The sequence below is a fragment of the Bos grunniens genome, chromosome 6, assembly GCF_055505025.1.
Source record: "Bos grunniens cultivar Pamir isolate PY7600 chromosome 6, Bosgru_T2T1.0, whole genome shotgun sequence".
Classification (NCBI taxonomy): domain Eukaryota; kingdom Metazoa; phylum Chordata; class Mammalia; order Artiodactyla; family Bovidae; genus Bos; species Bos grunniens.
Window position 1 is genome coordinate 82,906,564 of NC_141170.1, and position 16,304 is coordinate 82,922,867.

The following is a 16,304-nucleotide window of genomic DNA, read 5'->3' on the forward strand; positions in this document are numbered from 1 at the left end:
TGACCCATTTCTCACAGGAAGAGTAGAATTTTGTTGTTCTACGTTTAGTAACTCTCTGTTTTCTCGAGTGGTTTTGTTGTGAAATATATTTGGGTTTACAGAACAGTTGCAAAGGAGTATTCCTGTGTACTCCTCACCCAGTTGTTCCTCCGGTGAACATCTTACATACTCTTGGCACAATAAGCAAAAGTAGTAAATTAACACTGATCCAATACTATTCACTAAATGACGGATTTTATTCAGATTTTCCTCATTTTTCCCAGTAATGTCCTTTCTCCATTCCAAACTCAAGTAATGAATTTTATCAGGAGAAGATTGAAGAGGAAGATATTCCATAAAAAAGGGAAGTCCTTGAACAATGTCTAAGTCCAGGATACTTCCTCTAAGGTGGCCAATGATGTTTAATGAATCTAAATTGCTTTGTTAGCAAATGGAGAACTCTCCATTGCTCTTTACCTTTCTGTCTGGTTGAATATAAAGTGATGAATAAAAAGGGAAATAATTCATGTTATTCTCTTGTTGCTCTGCGGTGTTTTCCTTTTGCATCGCCAGTAATAGAAAATTAGGCTGTGTGCATTTCAGTGCTAATGGCACTCTCGATGGCTTTGCAGTCTTGGTCTGACAGTTCTAGCCTCATGGTAACATTACCACAGATCTGAGAAAAAATATGCCAGTCTGGTTGTGTTTCCCCAAATAACTTTTTCATTTTGCAGGGCAGAAAGAACCTGCTCTCCAAAACAGCATAAACAAAGCCATTAAGTTCATCCTAGGTCTTCTAAAAGGCTTTCAGAACAGTTACATTAAAAAAACAACCACCATAAACTCCATAGAGCAATAATACACTAGACATAAATTTAGAATATGTGTCCATTCAAAACAACCATCACAGAAACAGTCACCTGAGTCTCCAGAGAAATATGGATGAGAGGCCATGTTGAACCTTGTCAAGTCCTATGTGAAGAACCAAAGGAATAGTTTCTCAGAGGAACAGCACGTATGTCTCCAAGTGAATCTTCTTTTTCCTTTTTGGATTTGATGCATTTCAGCTATGTTCATGTTCATCTGCTTTTCTATTTTGCCCTGTAGATAATCATCTACATATATAATTTTAAAGGTGAATCAAAAGTTGATCATTTTCTTTTAAATAAGAGTTACTATCAACTCCTTTTCTTTGACTTTAAGGTAAAACATGTGACATATTCTGGCTGATCCAAGGCAGAGGCAAAGCTGACTGTGCCCATGTTACCAGGGCCAGTGACTCAAAGGTCGCCAGTCATCAGTATTTTTCCTGTTGTTTTCAGGAGTGCAAACTGGCACATTTTTAGTGACATTACTCACAACCGCACTTTGGCTGTTTAAATTGGAAGGAATGATAATGAGAGTAATTTGCGGGTAATTAAGCCTCTCCTTTCCACCTGTCAGTTATGCAAACTAGAAGGAGCCTAACAGCACAGTCATGTGTTGCTTCAATTAAGAACAATTTCACAGGGGCTTTGAATATGTGGGTAGCCTACTAAAATGTTAGAGGAAAAAGTTGAAATCTGTTATGCTCTTAAAAAAAAGTTTTATTGAGATATTTTATGTATCCTAGAATTTACCCATTTCTCTTAGGTAGATGTGAAAGACTGGAATTGCAAGGTCGCATGGTAAGTTTGTTTAATGTTTTTTAGGAAATGATAATCTGTTTTCCAATATAATTATCATTTTACATTCTCACCAGCCATGCGTGAGTGCCAGTTTCTGCACATCTTTGGCAACCTTTGTTACTGCTTGTCTTTTTTGTATACCCACCTTAGTGGGTGAGAAATGGTGTCTGTGGTTTTCATACACATTTTCCTAATGAGTAAAGAATGACGTTGAGAATCTTTTCATGTCCTTATTGGTTTATTGATAGTTTCTTTGGATAAATGTGTATTCAAATCCTTTGTCCATTTTTTTTCATTTATTTATTTATTTTTTTGGCATTATTCATTTTTTTAATTTTATTTTTTAACTTTACAATATTGTATTGGTTTTGCCTTTGTCCATTTTTGAATTGGGTTACTTGCTTATTTCATCTCCCTGTCTCCTCTTGGAGGAAATCACTGTCTCAAATTTTAGGACCATTATTCCTTTGTGTATAAAAGTTTTGTTTTTATAATGTATGGCTTAAAAAATTATTTTATCATATATTTTTAAACAAAACTGGTGGCTCAGAGATTAAAAGCGTCTGCTTTCAATGAGGGAGACCTGGGTTCAATCCCTGGGTCAGGAAGATCCCCTGGAGAAGGAAATGGCAACCCACTCCAGTATTCTTGCCTGGAGAATCCCATGCATGGAGGAGCCTGGTAGACCCCAGTCCATGGGGTCACAAAGAGTCGGACATGACTGAGTGACTTCACTTTCTCTTTTCACTTTAAACAAAACAGTGTTTTACTTTGCTTCTTCTTGAGCTTTACAAAAACAGATTTATATAACTCTTAAAAATTCAACTTTCATGTTGGATAAAATCAATTGTTTTCCAACAGTGGTTCTAGAATACTCAATGCATAAAGTTATCTTTAAGTTTTGAAAAAAGGTGTATAAATGAGAACTTGAAGCTGCTGATTCATGTCTTTTGGAAAATTTAATGGAGTTATTGTAAGTAGGGTATAAGGGTGACAAAATGGCCTCAGAATTGATGAACACCAACGATTGCACTCATCTGATATTAGAATGTACCGCTGTGTGCCTCTAAGCAGGCCTACCCTTCTGGGAATTTTTCAGTTTGTGAGACTAAGTTTTATAACTTTCCTGTCTCCTCTTTTCTCTGAATCTGATAATTACATCATTTATTCCTCTCACAGCTGTCAACAGGCTGTTTTCTATCTGACATAGATTTAGAAAACAGATAATTTAGAAACGGGATTGGGATTAGAGTGAATATTCTAGGCTCTGATTCAGAGTCTGAGAGATTCCCTTAGAGAAGAGTTAATAAGCTTTAGTGCATGGATATGTGAAATTTATTTTGATTGCAAAAGCTTTTTTTGCTTCCTTTTTTCTTAGCTTTTCTGAGAAGAGATTTAAGAGAATGGATTTGAAGACTGAACTGGTTTTAAATCTTTGTTTTGCCATTTTATTGGCAACAAATAAAATAGTCCATATTCTTTGTTCTCTAAATGGTATTAGAATGATCTGTCACATATATTACATGATATCACAAAATAGGTGATATCTCTAAAGCATCTAAGTACTCAAATTTGAGGATATTGTCTCCTTTATAATATATAAAGAAGCTCATTAATATCAAATTATTCTCTGGTGACATCTAAGTAGGAAAAATAAATTCACTACAAACAATAGAAATTGTACTGCTTAGACAAGATGTGTAATGCATGTTAGGAAAAAAGAGAATGAAGAACAAGTGTGGAATTGGTGGCAGGTCAGAGCAGTAGAAATGGCATCACTGACTCAATGGACGTAAGTGTGAACAAACGCCAAGAGATAGTGAAGGACAGGGAAGCCTGGCATGCTACAGTCCATGGGGTCACAAAGAGTTGGACACGACCTAGTGACTGAACAACAACAATAACAGAGACAAAGTATTCCAAGAAAGCCAATCAAGAAAACTCCCACATTCCTGGTGAGACAAGGTGATGCCAGGAGGGCTATACCATCAAGAGTACTGAATGGGGGCTTAAGCGTCACCCAGCTCAGAGTTCTCAAATTTTATCACCACTAAGATCTTTTTTTATTACTTTTCCTCCACTGACTCCCTTGAATTAATCTGTTTCACCAAGAGCTCTGATGTTCCAGTGGATTAACTCAAGCGTGGGGGAACAGAGTCTGGACAGGAGAATGCTTTCCCCTCTTTTTCCTGTCGAGGAGAATGAAGAAGGGTTGGGTGGGGCTTCAGAGATTGTAAGACAGTGGTTGACAGCATGTGTTCTTTAGCTTTCAACTTGGCTAGGGCCCATGGCTTTATCTGGGCTTTATGGGGAGAAGCCATTCTGCTTCATTCTGTGCTGAATCTGGCTTAACCTCAGTGTAACAAAAACTACAGGGTGTACAAGCTTATCAGCAACTCAAGAGTCCTGTAGCACTGAAAGTCAAGCAGACAACCTCATGGGCCTGGCGGACCTCCCTAGACAGTGTCTGCAACCCAGGTGGTGGTGCTTACGATCTCGGATTTGCAGAGTGGAGTTATCATCGAGTTGGTAGGAGGGCAAACAGGAGTTCACTGGTTTGTGGGTATTTGTATAACTCTCCAGGTATTCTCCGGAGAAGGCAATGGCACCCCACTCCAGTACTCTTGCCTGGAAAATCCCATGGACGGAGGAGCCTGGTAGGCTGCAGTCCATGGGGTCGCTAAGAGTTGGACATGACTGAGCGACTTCATTTTCACTTTTTACTTTCATGCATTGGAGAAGGAAATGGCAGCCCACTTCAGTGTTCTTGCCTGGAGAATCCCAGGGATGGGGGAGCCTGGTGGGCTGCCGTCTATGGGGTCGTACAGAGTTGGACATGACTGAAGCGACTTAGCAGCCAGGTATTCTCAGAAGTAACTATGGGAAAAATGATTAAGGAGGTACCTGATAGTTATACGGACGAGGGTGATGTATCAGATAAATTCTGGATTAAATGATAAAGTCATTTAAATCCACAGAAGGATGTGGTCCCAAGATTTTTGTATTATGTAGATAATTTACAAATTAAAGCAAAAATAACCAAATGCATTAGTCTAGAGCCAAAGTAATAATCAGTCTAGTGCCAAAGTAATAATAACAACAACAACAAAACCCAGACCACCTTACCTGCCTCCTGAGAAATCTGCAATTTCTCAGGTCAATAAGCAACAGTTAGAACTGGACATGGAAAAACAGACTGGTTCCAATTGGGAAAGGAGTATGTCAAGGCTGTATACTGTCACCCTGCTCATTTAACTTATATGCAGAGTACATTATGTGAAATTCCGGGATGGATGAAGCACAAGCTGGAATCAAGATTGCTGGGAGAAATATCAATAACCTCAGATATGCAAATGACACCACCCTTATGGCAGAAAGCGAAGAAGAACTAAAGAGACTCTTGATGAAAGGGAAACAGGAGACTGAAAAAGTTGGCTTAAAATTCAACATTCAGAAAACTAAGATCATGGCATCCGGTCCCATCACTTCATGGCAAATAGATGGGGAAACAATGGAAACAGCGACAGACTTTATTTTTGGGGGCTCCAAGATCACTGCAGATGGTGACTGCAGCCATGAAATTAAAAGATGCTTACTCCTTGGAAGAAAAGCTATGACAAACATAGACAGCATATTAAAAAGCAGAGACATTACTTTGCTGACAAAGGTCCATCAAGTCAAAGCTATGGTTTTTCCAGTAGCCATGTATGGATGTGAGAGTTGGACTATAGAGAAAGCTGAGTGCCAAAGAATTGATGCTTTTGAACTGTGGTGTTGGAGAAGACTCTTGAGGGTGCCTTGGATTGCAAGGAGATCAAACCAGTCAATCCTAAGGAAATCAGTCCTGAATATTCATTGGAAGGACTGATGGTGAAGCTGAAACCAATACTTTGGCCACCTGATGGGAAGAACTGACTCATTTGAAAAGACCCTGATGCTGAGAAAGATTGAAGGCAGGAGGAGAAGGGGACGACAGAGGATGAGATGGTTGAATGACATCACCGACTTGATGGACATGAATTTGAGCGAGCTCCGCGAGTTGGTGATGGACAGGGAAGACTGGTGTGCTGTAGTCCACGGGATCACCGAGTCAGACATGACTGAGCGACTGAACTGAAAGTAATAATTATTAAATTATATATTTTAACTAATAATTATATAATTATGTCTTTAGAAATGTGATGTTTTGGCTAACATATGCATAGGTTGTTTGTATTTCCCAGATATTTGTGATTACATTTTAAACTCTTAAGGACCTTAAATTCGGAATAGTGATATAGTTTATCTTTTTCCATACAGAGATAAATGAGGCCTGGAGTGATAAAGTTAGTATTGGAACTCAGCTCTCTTTTTCTAACTCAGTGGTTCTCTATTCTTATTCTCTGTTCCTCTCAGTCAATTTTAAGATCACTAGCCCATAGCCATCTGTTACATAGAAGGGAACTCGGCAAATGTAAAGAGAAATTAGTGAATTGCAAAGTAGTCACATTTGCTGGTATTCCATTACATCCTAGAGATAAAGTACGTTGGAGTTTTGGGTGGAACTGAGGAGAGAATGGTATCTCAGACTTGTGGCAGAATGTCACCTTGCTTAAAAATTGGGCAAAGTAAAAATGCAGTGCATACTTAGCACTACCTAAGAAGCCACAGTACACATCTCAGGAGAAGAAAGGGCCAGCATGGTGGCATAGAGGCTGTAGCAAGTAGCCTAGCGAGAGTAGTGATGAGCTTAGTAGGCAGGAGGGAGAGTGAAGGGGAGCTGGCATCTAGTCCTATGCAGTCTCAGAGAGGTTGGTCATCTAGGCCTGTCCAGCAGAGGGCAGTCACAGCTTGGTTTTTCTCAGGCACTCCAAGCTTTCACACCTTGGTCTGAGCTAACTCTGGAGTCTCAAGCACGGGGTAGGGCGGCTCTCTCTTTTCTGCAGGAGGAGTCTCCCCCAGTCCATAGAGAGGGAAAAGGCTTTTTATCAAGGTCTCAAAATCCAGACAGGACCTTGGAAACTTAGCTACATTTTCTCTTTCAGGGCACAGAACTGAGGATCCATCCACCAAGATTTTCTTTTTGCTTCCCTGCTCTCAAGTTTGACCAGTTCTCTCTTTAGACCATGTCTGTTCAAAATGCAGTATGTTAGACAAAGGTTTGACTGAAATTATCGTTGCTTAACCGAAAATTTCTTGCAAGAGAGGAAATATAGGTGATTAAATGTAGAAAACCTAAAGTATTTAACAGATTTCAGAAATGTATAAGAAAAAAAAAAACAAACACCTACTTCAGGGACTTCAAACACCTAGAAGGCAGGTACTTGTATCAATTATTTTACTAGAAATTCTTGATAATAAAGAGTAGCGCACCACCTCAGAATGTGCCCTTTAGTATACTGGTTATTTTGAACTGTAGATACTTGAGAAATGGCAACTGTACAGACACACTCTCTCTGAACTACCCTCCTCCAAAAGACAGATCCTCCAAAAGAAACTAAATTGTCATAAATCCTCTTCTGAGGAGTTACATTACAGCAGACACCCAGACAAACTTTGTCACTAACTACCATAACTTCAATCTATTCTTCTAAGGGACCATTCACTTTTCCTAAAAATCATTTACCCTGCCCCAAAAGGTCTATTTCCCTTTCCCTTTTCCCTATGATGATATGTAAGCCCGAATTCTAACCTACCTCAGAGAGATGCACTTTTTTTTTTTCCTGGGTTTCTCCCATGTATTCATGAAGTATACACGCTAATAACCTGCTTGCTTTTTTCTTATTAATCTATGTTTTACTAAAGAGGTCTCAGGTAAGAACTCAGACAGATAGTGGAAAAATTCTTTTTCCTCCCTTAGAATGATTTACTCAAGTCCATAGTCTACAACTCTTTTGTTAATTTACTCTGTACTCTGTATTTATTAATAGGAAAATGAAATGCTATTCCATTCTTACTAATAACCAAGTCTTAGATCATTATGTGGTACAAATGTTTTAAATTAATTGCTCTTTTTTTGAGTTTGGGATTCAAAGGGTGTTTTAGCCAAATTATCCATGCTGTTTTTCTGTCCCTACAGGGAAGTTGTTGCAAGAGACTTAACTTTCCAATAAACTGCTGAGTATTTTTTCTAATAAACTTTTACCTACTGCATTCTTTTTGTAAATTGAAGTATAGTTGATTTACAATATTGTGTTACCTTTATTATAAAAAATATAAAAATTATTTTTAAAATGCTTTATAAAGCATTCTTTATTATGTACTTTTTGGACATATTTTCATGATGGATATAAAGCTACTAGTTACTGATATTATAACAAGTAAAGTACTCTTTGGTTCTAAATTGTTCTCAAAGATTCATCATCCAATTTTAGTGTGTATGTGTATCAGGGGTGGGGGATGTTTCCTCAAATTACCAAACAGTTCTGGTGACCTACAATTCAACTCAATTCTGACACTCTCTACCTGGAGACAGTCCAAGTCCAGGCTGCCACCTGTCTTTCTGACCAACAAGCTATAGGTCAGAGGTTCCAATGTCCACCTCCTTGAGCTTGATTAATTTGCTAGAGCAGCTCACAGAACTCAGAGAAACATTTTACTTACTAGATTACTGGTTTATCATAAAAAGATACAACTCAGGAATAGCCAAATGGAAGAGATACGTAAGGCAAGGCAATGCGGAAGGGCACAAAGCTCCCATGTGCATTCCATTTCACCAATCTCCTTGAAACTTCATATGTTACCAACCTGGAAGCTCTTTGATTCCCATCCTTTCTGGATTTTCTGGAGGCTTCATTACATAGACCAGAGAAGGCAATGGCACCCCACTCCAGTACTCTTGCCTGGAAGATCCCATGGATGGAGGAGCCTGGTAGGCTGCAGTCCATGGGGTCGCTAAGAGTTGGACATGACTGAGTGACTTCACTTTCACTTTTCACTTTCATGCATTGGAGAAGGAAATGGCAGCCCACTCCAGTGTTCTTGCCTGGAGAATCCCAGGGACAGGGAAGCCTGGTGGGCTGCTGTCTATGGGGTTGCACAGAGTTGGACACGACTGAAGTGACTTAGCAGTAGCAGCATTACATAGACATGATTAAATCACTGGCCGTTGGTGATTGAACTAGCTTCCAGCCCCTCTTCTCTGTTGTTCATTTGCTAAGTCGTGTCTGACTCTTTGCAACCCCATGGACTGCAGCATGTGAGGCTTCCCTGTCCTTCATTATCTCTTTGCTCAAACTCATATCCATTGAGTTGGTTTTGCTATCCAACCATCTTTGTCCTCTGTCACCCACTTCTTCTCCTGCCCTCAATCTTTCCCAGCATCAGGGTCTTTTCTAATGAGTTGGCTCTTCGCATCAGGTGGTCAAAGTATTGGAGCTTCAGCTTCAGCACAAGTCCTTCCAATGAATATTCAGGGTTGATTTCCTTTAGGATTGACTGGTTTGAATTCCTTGCTGTCCATGGGACTCTCATGGGAAGCCTTTCCTTCTCTGTGTGTGCATGCTAAGTTGTCACTTCAGTTGTGTCTGACTCTTAGCTACCTCATGGACTGTAGCCTGGCAGTCTTCTCTGTCCATGGGATTCTCCAGGCAAGAATCCTTCTCTGAGTGAACCTCTAATCACATGATTAGTTTCCCCGGCAACTAGCCCCCATCCTTAGGTTTTGGTCCAAAACCCACCTAAGTTACAGAACAAAAGACACCTTTAAAGCTCTCATCATTTAGGAAATTCCAACAGGGTTAGCTCTGTGCTGGAAACAGGATGAAGATAAAATATTTACTTCTTACAGACTACAGCAACCTAATCAGAAATTTGAGTCCACAATCTCCCTCCTAATTCTGCCAATTCCTACACGAACCTTGGTTTAATTATTCCCACTGATGGATTCATTTGGCAGAAGCAAGTTTATATACTTCCAATTGGATATGAATATATTTAATGCAATTTTCATTTAAGAGGAAACATTTTGTCCATCCTTGTAAGAGAATAAATAAAATTATTTTCCCTACCCTGAGAAGAAGAAGAGAACAGCCATTATATCTCTAAGGACTGGGCCCTTCTTACTCGGATAGAGGGTGTGACAGACTGAAGATTATATGCTCTAAAGATGGTTGCATCAGTCTGTTTATTCAATCTCACATGCTTTTCTTACAAGGTGATTGACACTCCTCTCAGTGGGATTTATGTTCTCTTGCTCCCTCTCTCCCTAGAGTCTGGTCCTTGACTAATGGATATCTCAGTAGCAATGGTATGAGATATCCAATGCTAAATCCTAAAAAGTACTGAGTTTCTGCCTCTCCCTCTCATCGTAAAGGAATATAGGATTGTGTGCCCAGATGGAGGGGCATTGAAGGAGGAGTGGGGCTGATAGCTACAAATTCTTAACATTTTTGAGATACCATTTTCTACTATAGGCAATGATGTGGGCTCAGAGGACTCAGATTTGAATCCTATTCATACTATGGGAGGAGAAACTGAAATCTGCAGACGGAATAGCCAGTAGTGAAAAGAGGAGGTTTGCTTCTCTCTGACCCTTTTACATTAAACTGGGAGAATTTTCATTTTGAAGACTCTCCAATATCCCAAGAGTGGAAGTAGAGACAGAAAGAAAACCCAGACCACGCTAACCTGCCTTTCTCTGTGATGAAGACAGGCTTCACACATGAGATAAGCATTATGAGGTAGAACTGGGCAACCTCTAACCCTTGAGTTCCAGGCTGGAAAATAACCGTTTCTTTTAACATGGAAGGACATGATAGAGAGTTTTTGATTAATGGCATAATTTCTGATTGACTTCTGTTGCTTCTTGGCATTTCATTTTGAGGTTCATCACAACAGGCAAGATGTGGACAGTGACGGGCCTGGTGGTCCGAACTGACTTCTTAGAGGCACCAGTGCGGTCTTACCACAGGTGGGCGGCCATTACCCTGCGTCCACCTCAAACCCTTACATACCGGACCCTGATGGCTGCGTGAGGCACCCCCCCTCATGCTGTAAGTCCTGGGGGGCAGTCTGAGCACCTCAGGGTGGACTTCATCAGAGGCCCAAGGAGAATACAATGAGCAACTGACATTCTAGTTCTCACCTGTTTTGACCCACATGTCATCTCCACTCAAGAATGCCATGTGACTTACAGTTTTGTGTTAACAAACCCTGGACGCCAGTAGATCTTTTTAATCCTACTCTGACATATGGTATTCTTTGTCATGCTCATGTTTCAGAGATCATGAACTCAATAGTGTCAAGGTGAAAGGAAACAATGGCCTCACATTTTTTTTCTATAACAAAGTATACTCTAAAACATTATATTAGGTCATGATGTGCTGCCCTCAACTGCTGGTTCCAAAAATGATTTAGGGGTTTTGGATAAAGAGGGCTCATTTCTACACATCATACCTCACCACATGTTACCTCATATCTTACTAATACATGTTTTATATAGTAAATATACTATCTGTAAGTGTTCACTCAATTATTTTTCATGGTTCAGTTCAGTTCAGTTCAGTCTCAGTCGTGTCCGACTCTTTGCAACCCCATGAATTGCAGCACGCCAGGCCTCCCTGTCCATCACCAACTCCCGGAATTCACCCAAACTCATGTCCATCGAGTCGGTGATGCCATCCAGCCGTCTCATCCTCCATTGTTCTCCTCCTGCCCCCAACCCTTCCCAGCATCAGAGTCTTTTCCAATGAGTCAACTCTTTGCATGAGGTGGCCAAAGTACTGGAGTTTCAGCTTTAGCATCAGTCCTTCCAAAGAAATCCCAGGACTGATCTCCTTCAGAATGGACTGGTTGGATCTCCTTGCAGTCCAAGGGACTCTCAAGAGTCTTCTCCAAGACCACAGTTCAAAAGCATCAATTCTTCGGGGCTCATTTCATGGTACTATCCACTTAAAATGATCACAGCTCACTGATAAATGTGTGAATGTGTGAGAATATACATTAAACTTTACCAGTATTATGATATAATATATCCACTGACAAATAATTTGTGACATTACAAGTTCAGTCATGTCCGACTCTTTGCAACCCCATGGACTATACAGTCCATGGAATTCACCAGGCCAGAATACTGGAATGAATAGCCTTTCCCTTCTCCAGGGGATCTTCCCAACCCAGGGATCGAATCCAGGTCTCCCGCATTGCAGGTGGATTCTTCACCAGCTGAACCACAAGGGAAGCCCATGGTGGCTGAGACAGTAAAGAGTCTGCCTGAAGTGTGGGAGACTTGGGTTCCATCCCTGTGTCGGGAAGGTCCTCTGGAGAAGGAAATGGCAACCCACTCCAGTATTCTGGCCTGGAGAATCCCATGGACATGGGATCACAAAGAGTCAGACACAACTGAGCGACTTCACTTTCATTTTCAGTACAAGTTACTACAACTACACAGGCGTGCAAATGCACAGTGTGACACACTACGCACTGTGTTCTCCTGTTCCCATCCTCTAACTTCTGGCTTGAACTCCAGAGAGGGAGTCAGAGCTTCACCTTCTGGGCTCCTGTGGTAACTGATAAGAGTTCCACTGCGGACTTTCTGATACTGCTGTGCTTCGTGGTTTACATATCTGGGAAGCTATTAGAGTGTGGGTAATTCACATTTTCAACACACCTGTTTGTCAATGTCACACATGTGCTTGGTGGAGGTATCTAATTTATGTTTACTGAATGAAACAATGGCTCTTTTGATGTCATTTTGTTTAAGTCTATAATAGGTTCTTGGATTAAGATTCTGGTTGACATTTGACCTACTGTAGAAAAATTCCCCCAGTTAAAGGCAAAACTGGTTATAATGACCTGGAAAGTTCTCAGAAGGAGAAATGATTTGTTTTCACTTTTTAAAGATTGAGAATATTTCTTCCAAGTCATCCAACGCCTTGGGAAAAAAAGAAAGTAAAGTCACTCAGTCATGTCCGACTGTGACCCCATGGACTGTAGCCTACCAGGTTCCTCCACCCATGGGATTTTCCAGGCAAGAGTACTGGAGTGGGTTGCCATTTCCTTCTCCAGAGGATCTTCCCGACCCAGGGATTGAACCTGGGTCTCCTGTATTGTAGGCAGACGCTTTACCATCTGAGCCACCAGGGAAGTTCAAAAGCCTTAGAAGATTAAGTAAAAAAATCTTCTCAAAATGAAATTATTACATCACTTACAAATTCATAATTACTTTAAACGTTTCAGTCCGTACATTTGGCCAATGTTATTAGAATTAGTATCTTTAAATGAGGATTTCACCTTCAAGGGAAAAATGAGGTTGTACTGGGCCTTGTTTTTTTCACAAAGGCAACTATAATTAAAAATTTATACCTTCTAATAACTGTATCAATTATTTTAAAATATGCTCAAGGCTTGTTCATATATTTTGAGTTACATTTCTAAAGTTCATAAAAATTTAACTTAATAATTATTAAAACACTTGTGAGGGTAGAAAGCAATCTCATTTGCTATGAGACAAGAAATAACTTTCAATCAATTTGTGTTAACTGTACTTCAGATTGCACATAAAATAATGACTTCATACACCTGGATCCTTTTTTTTTTCTTTTTCCAGATAAGGGCATGTAATTTTATACAGTTTCAGTAAGCATTCTCCTGTTTTTTGCAGTCTTAGCATAGTTACGTGTTGTGATTGTGAATATGAGGTTCACATAGAGTATGAATGGATATTTTGATACCTAAACATGTTTCTTTTTAAAATTCCCTCCCATTTCCACACTAATTAGAGGAAATACATTTGAGAAAACTTCATTTTCTCCTAGAAGTAATTGTTCTGTTTTCTTAATACTCCTCCCCTGGTTAGAGAAGGTTTGTTCCTTTGAGAGAGGCATTACATAACACTTTGGAAGCCTGAGTTAATACAACTTTGTAAGGGCCAATAGATAGATCTTGAGAAAACCCCTAGATTTTGTTGAAGTAGTATCTAACATCCTGATATTGCCCCCCCCTTTTCTTTTGGTCATCAGCATTTTGTGTACAGTAAGGCAGCCTTAGTGAACTCGTGAGATGTAAGTCAATAACACTGCTTGAGTAGGTTTGAATCTTGGTGTCACCATCCACTAGCTATATGCACTGAATCTCTTTGCATTTCATTTCATCTACAAATTTCATTTTATCATTCATATGTACAATGGGCAGGACTATAATATTTCCATCACAGAGTTATTGTGAAGAGTAGTAGGAAATGTCTACTTCTGCTTTATTGACTATGCCAAAGCCTTTGACTGTGTGGATCACAATAAACTCTGGGAAATTCTTCAAGAGATGGGAATACCAGACCACCTGACCTGCCTCTTGAGAAATCTGTATGGAGGTCAGGAAGCAACAGTTAGAACTGGACATGGAACAACAGACTGATTCCAAATAAGGAAAGGAGTACGTCAAGGCTGTATATTGTCACCCTGCTTATTTAACTTATATGCAGAGTACATCATGAGAAATGCTGGGCTGGATAAAGCACAAGCTGGAATCAAGATTGCCGGGAGAAATATCAATAACCTCAGATATGCAGATGACATCACCCTTATGGCAGAAAGTGAAGAAGAACTAAAGAGCCTTTTGATGAAAGGGAAACAGGAGAGTGAAAAAGTTGGCTTAAAACTCAACATTCAGAAAACTAAGGTCATGGAATCTGGTCCCATCACTTCATGGCAAATAGATGGGAAAACAATGGGAACAGTGAAAGACTTTATTTTGGGGGGCTCCAAAATCACTGGAGATGGTAACTGCAACCACGACATTAAAAGATGCTTACTCCTTGGAAGGAAAGTTATGACCAACCTAGACAACATATTCAAAAGCAGAGACATTGCCAAGAAAGGTCGGTCTAGTCAAAGCTATGGTTTTTCCAGTAGTCGAGTATGGATGTGGGAGTTGGACTATAAAGAAAGCTGAGCACTGAAGAATTGATGCTTTTGAACTGTGGTGTTGGAGAAGACTCTTGAGAGTCCCTTGGACTGCAAGGAGATCCAACCTGTCCATCCTAAAGGAAATCAGTCCTGAATATTCATTGGAAGGATTGATGCTGAAGGTGAAACGCCAATACTTTGGCCACCTGATGCGAAGAGCTGACTCATTTGAAAAGACCCTGATGCTGGGAAAGATTGAAGGCAGGAGGAGAAGGGGATGACAGAGGATGAGATGGTTGGATGGCGTCAACGACTCAATGGACATGAGTTTGAGTAAACTCCGGGAGTTGGTGATAGACAGGGAGGCCTGGCATGCTGCAGTCCATAGGGTCACAGAGTCAGACACGATTGAGCGACTGAACTGACTGAATAGGAAATGTATCTAAGAAACTTAGAATTAAGACTATTATGTAGTCAACCATCAATACACCTTAGTTATTATTATTAATAGCAATAATACAAAAAAAATTACTAAAGTATAATCTTTTGTATATGAAATTTAATTTAATTTGTGAGTAGGGGACAAATAATACTAATTGTCCTGTTTTGCAAATGGGGAAGATGAGGCAGATCATTTCATTAAGCTTTTGTCTTTTTTTTTTAATTTTATAAGCTTTTGTCTTAAAAGCCCTGCCACGCACTGGTATCTGAGGCATCTTGTAACACTCTGGTACCTGTTTCACACCAGGAGGCTTCTCCTTTACTGAAAATGACATTTCCTGGTGGCTCAGACTGTAAAGAATCCACCTGCAATACGGAAGACCAGGGTTGGGAAGATCCCCTGGAGGAGGGCATGGCAACCCACTCCAGTATTCTTGCCTGGAGAATCCCCATGGACAGAGGACCCTGGGGGGCTATAGGCTGGGGTCACAAAGAGTCAGACACAAACTGAGTGACAAAGCATACACATCATACAGTAAAGAAAATCTTATATTCATAGGATCTACATTATTTACACCAACAAATGGTTTTCCAATTTTATGCAGTATTCTAACAGGGAGGTGGGAATAAGAAGATAATAATACTTTAAGGTCAAGGGGCACAGCTGGACATAGCCAGCCAAAAGATACAGAAAGGTATCTTAAGTCCCACATTTTATCATTTAAAAATGGACACTTTGAGTACTCTAACAGTCAAATTCTGTTAAGAAACTGTTGGCATTGTAAAATAGCATAACTGAAGAGAATTCTACAAAGAGATTTGTGCAAATATAGGTAGGTTTTAGGGCAATCACTAAATAGTAGTGGAGGACCAGGGGGCTAGTGACTGGGTGGGGGCCCCCAGCACATGAGTCCTAGGCTTGAGAAGTCAAAGGCAGGAGAAGTAACCAGGAGTCACCTAATGGAGAGGTCTGTCGGCAGGGGTTCTGGCTTGGTCAAGCATAACACAACGCATGGGGCCAATCCGGGAAATAAATGTCCCAGCCTTCCTCTCTCTTCTCCCTGCCACCCGTCTGCAGCCAGCACATGGGTGTTGTGGGGAAGCAGCATGGCACAGGGGCTGAGGTACCCATCTGTCCAGGTCAGCCTCCAAGTGCACAGAGCAGGATGAGTCAGGGTGAAGAGCACAGGAGAGAGAACCAGCACAACTAAAAACATCCAGGATCGCTTCATTGGTAAAGTGACTCAGGTACTTACCCATTAAAGCTCCCATCAGATGTTTCAGGAAAATGGATACTCCAGAATGGAAGGCTTCCTATGTCTTGATTTGGGTGGCAGAGATAGAAACAAGTTCTTGACTTAGCAACTGGTCTTTGGCAATTTCAAATCCTTAATTG

The 16,304-nt window shown here is 40.4% G+C and overlaps 1 protein-coding gene across 13 annotated transcripts in view; it reads right to left on the bottom strand.

Annotated features, from left to right (window-relative positions):
* The window catches only part of FAM13A (family with sequence similarity 13 member A), a 447,586-nt gene extending 431,282 nt beyond the window's left edge, over positions 1 to 16,304 (bottom strand). For 5 of the 13 annotated variants that reach the window (XM_086406445.1, XM_086406444.1, XM_086406422.1 and 2 more), the window contains exon 1: positions 16,165 to 16,304. The gene's annotated coding sequence lies outside the window, so the exon portion shown is untranslated. The remainder of the gene's footprint in view (positions 1 to 16,164) is intronic. The other 8 variants (XM_086406435.1, XM_086406427.1, XM_086406417.1 and 5 more) reach the window with 4 other exon arrangements.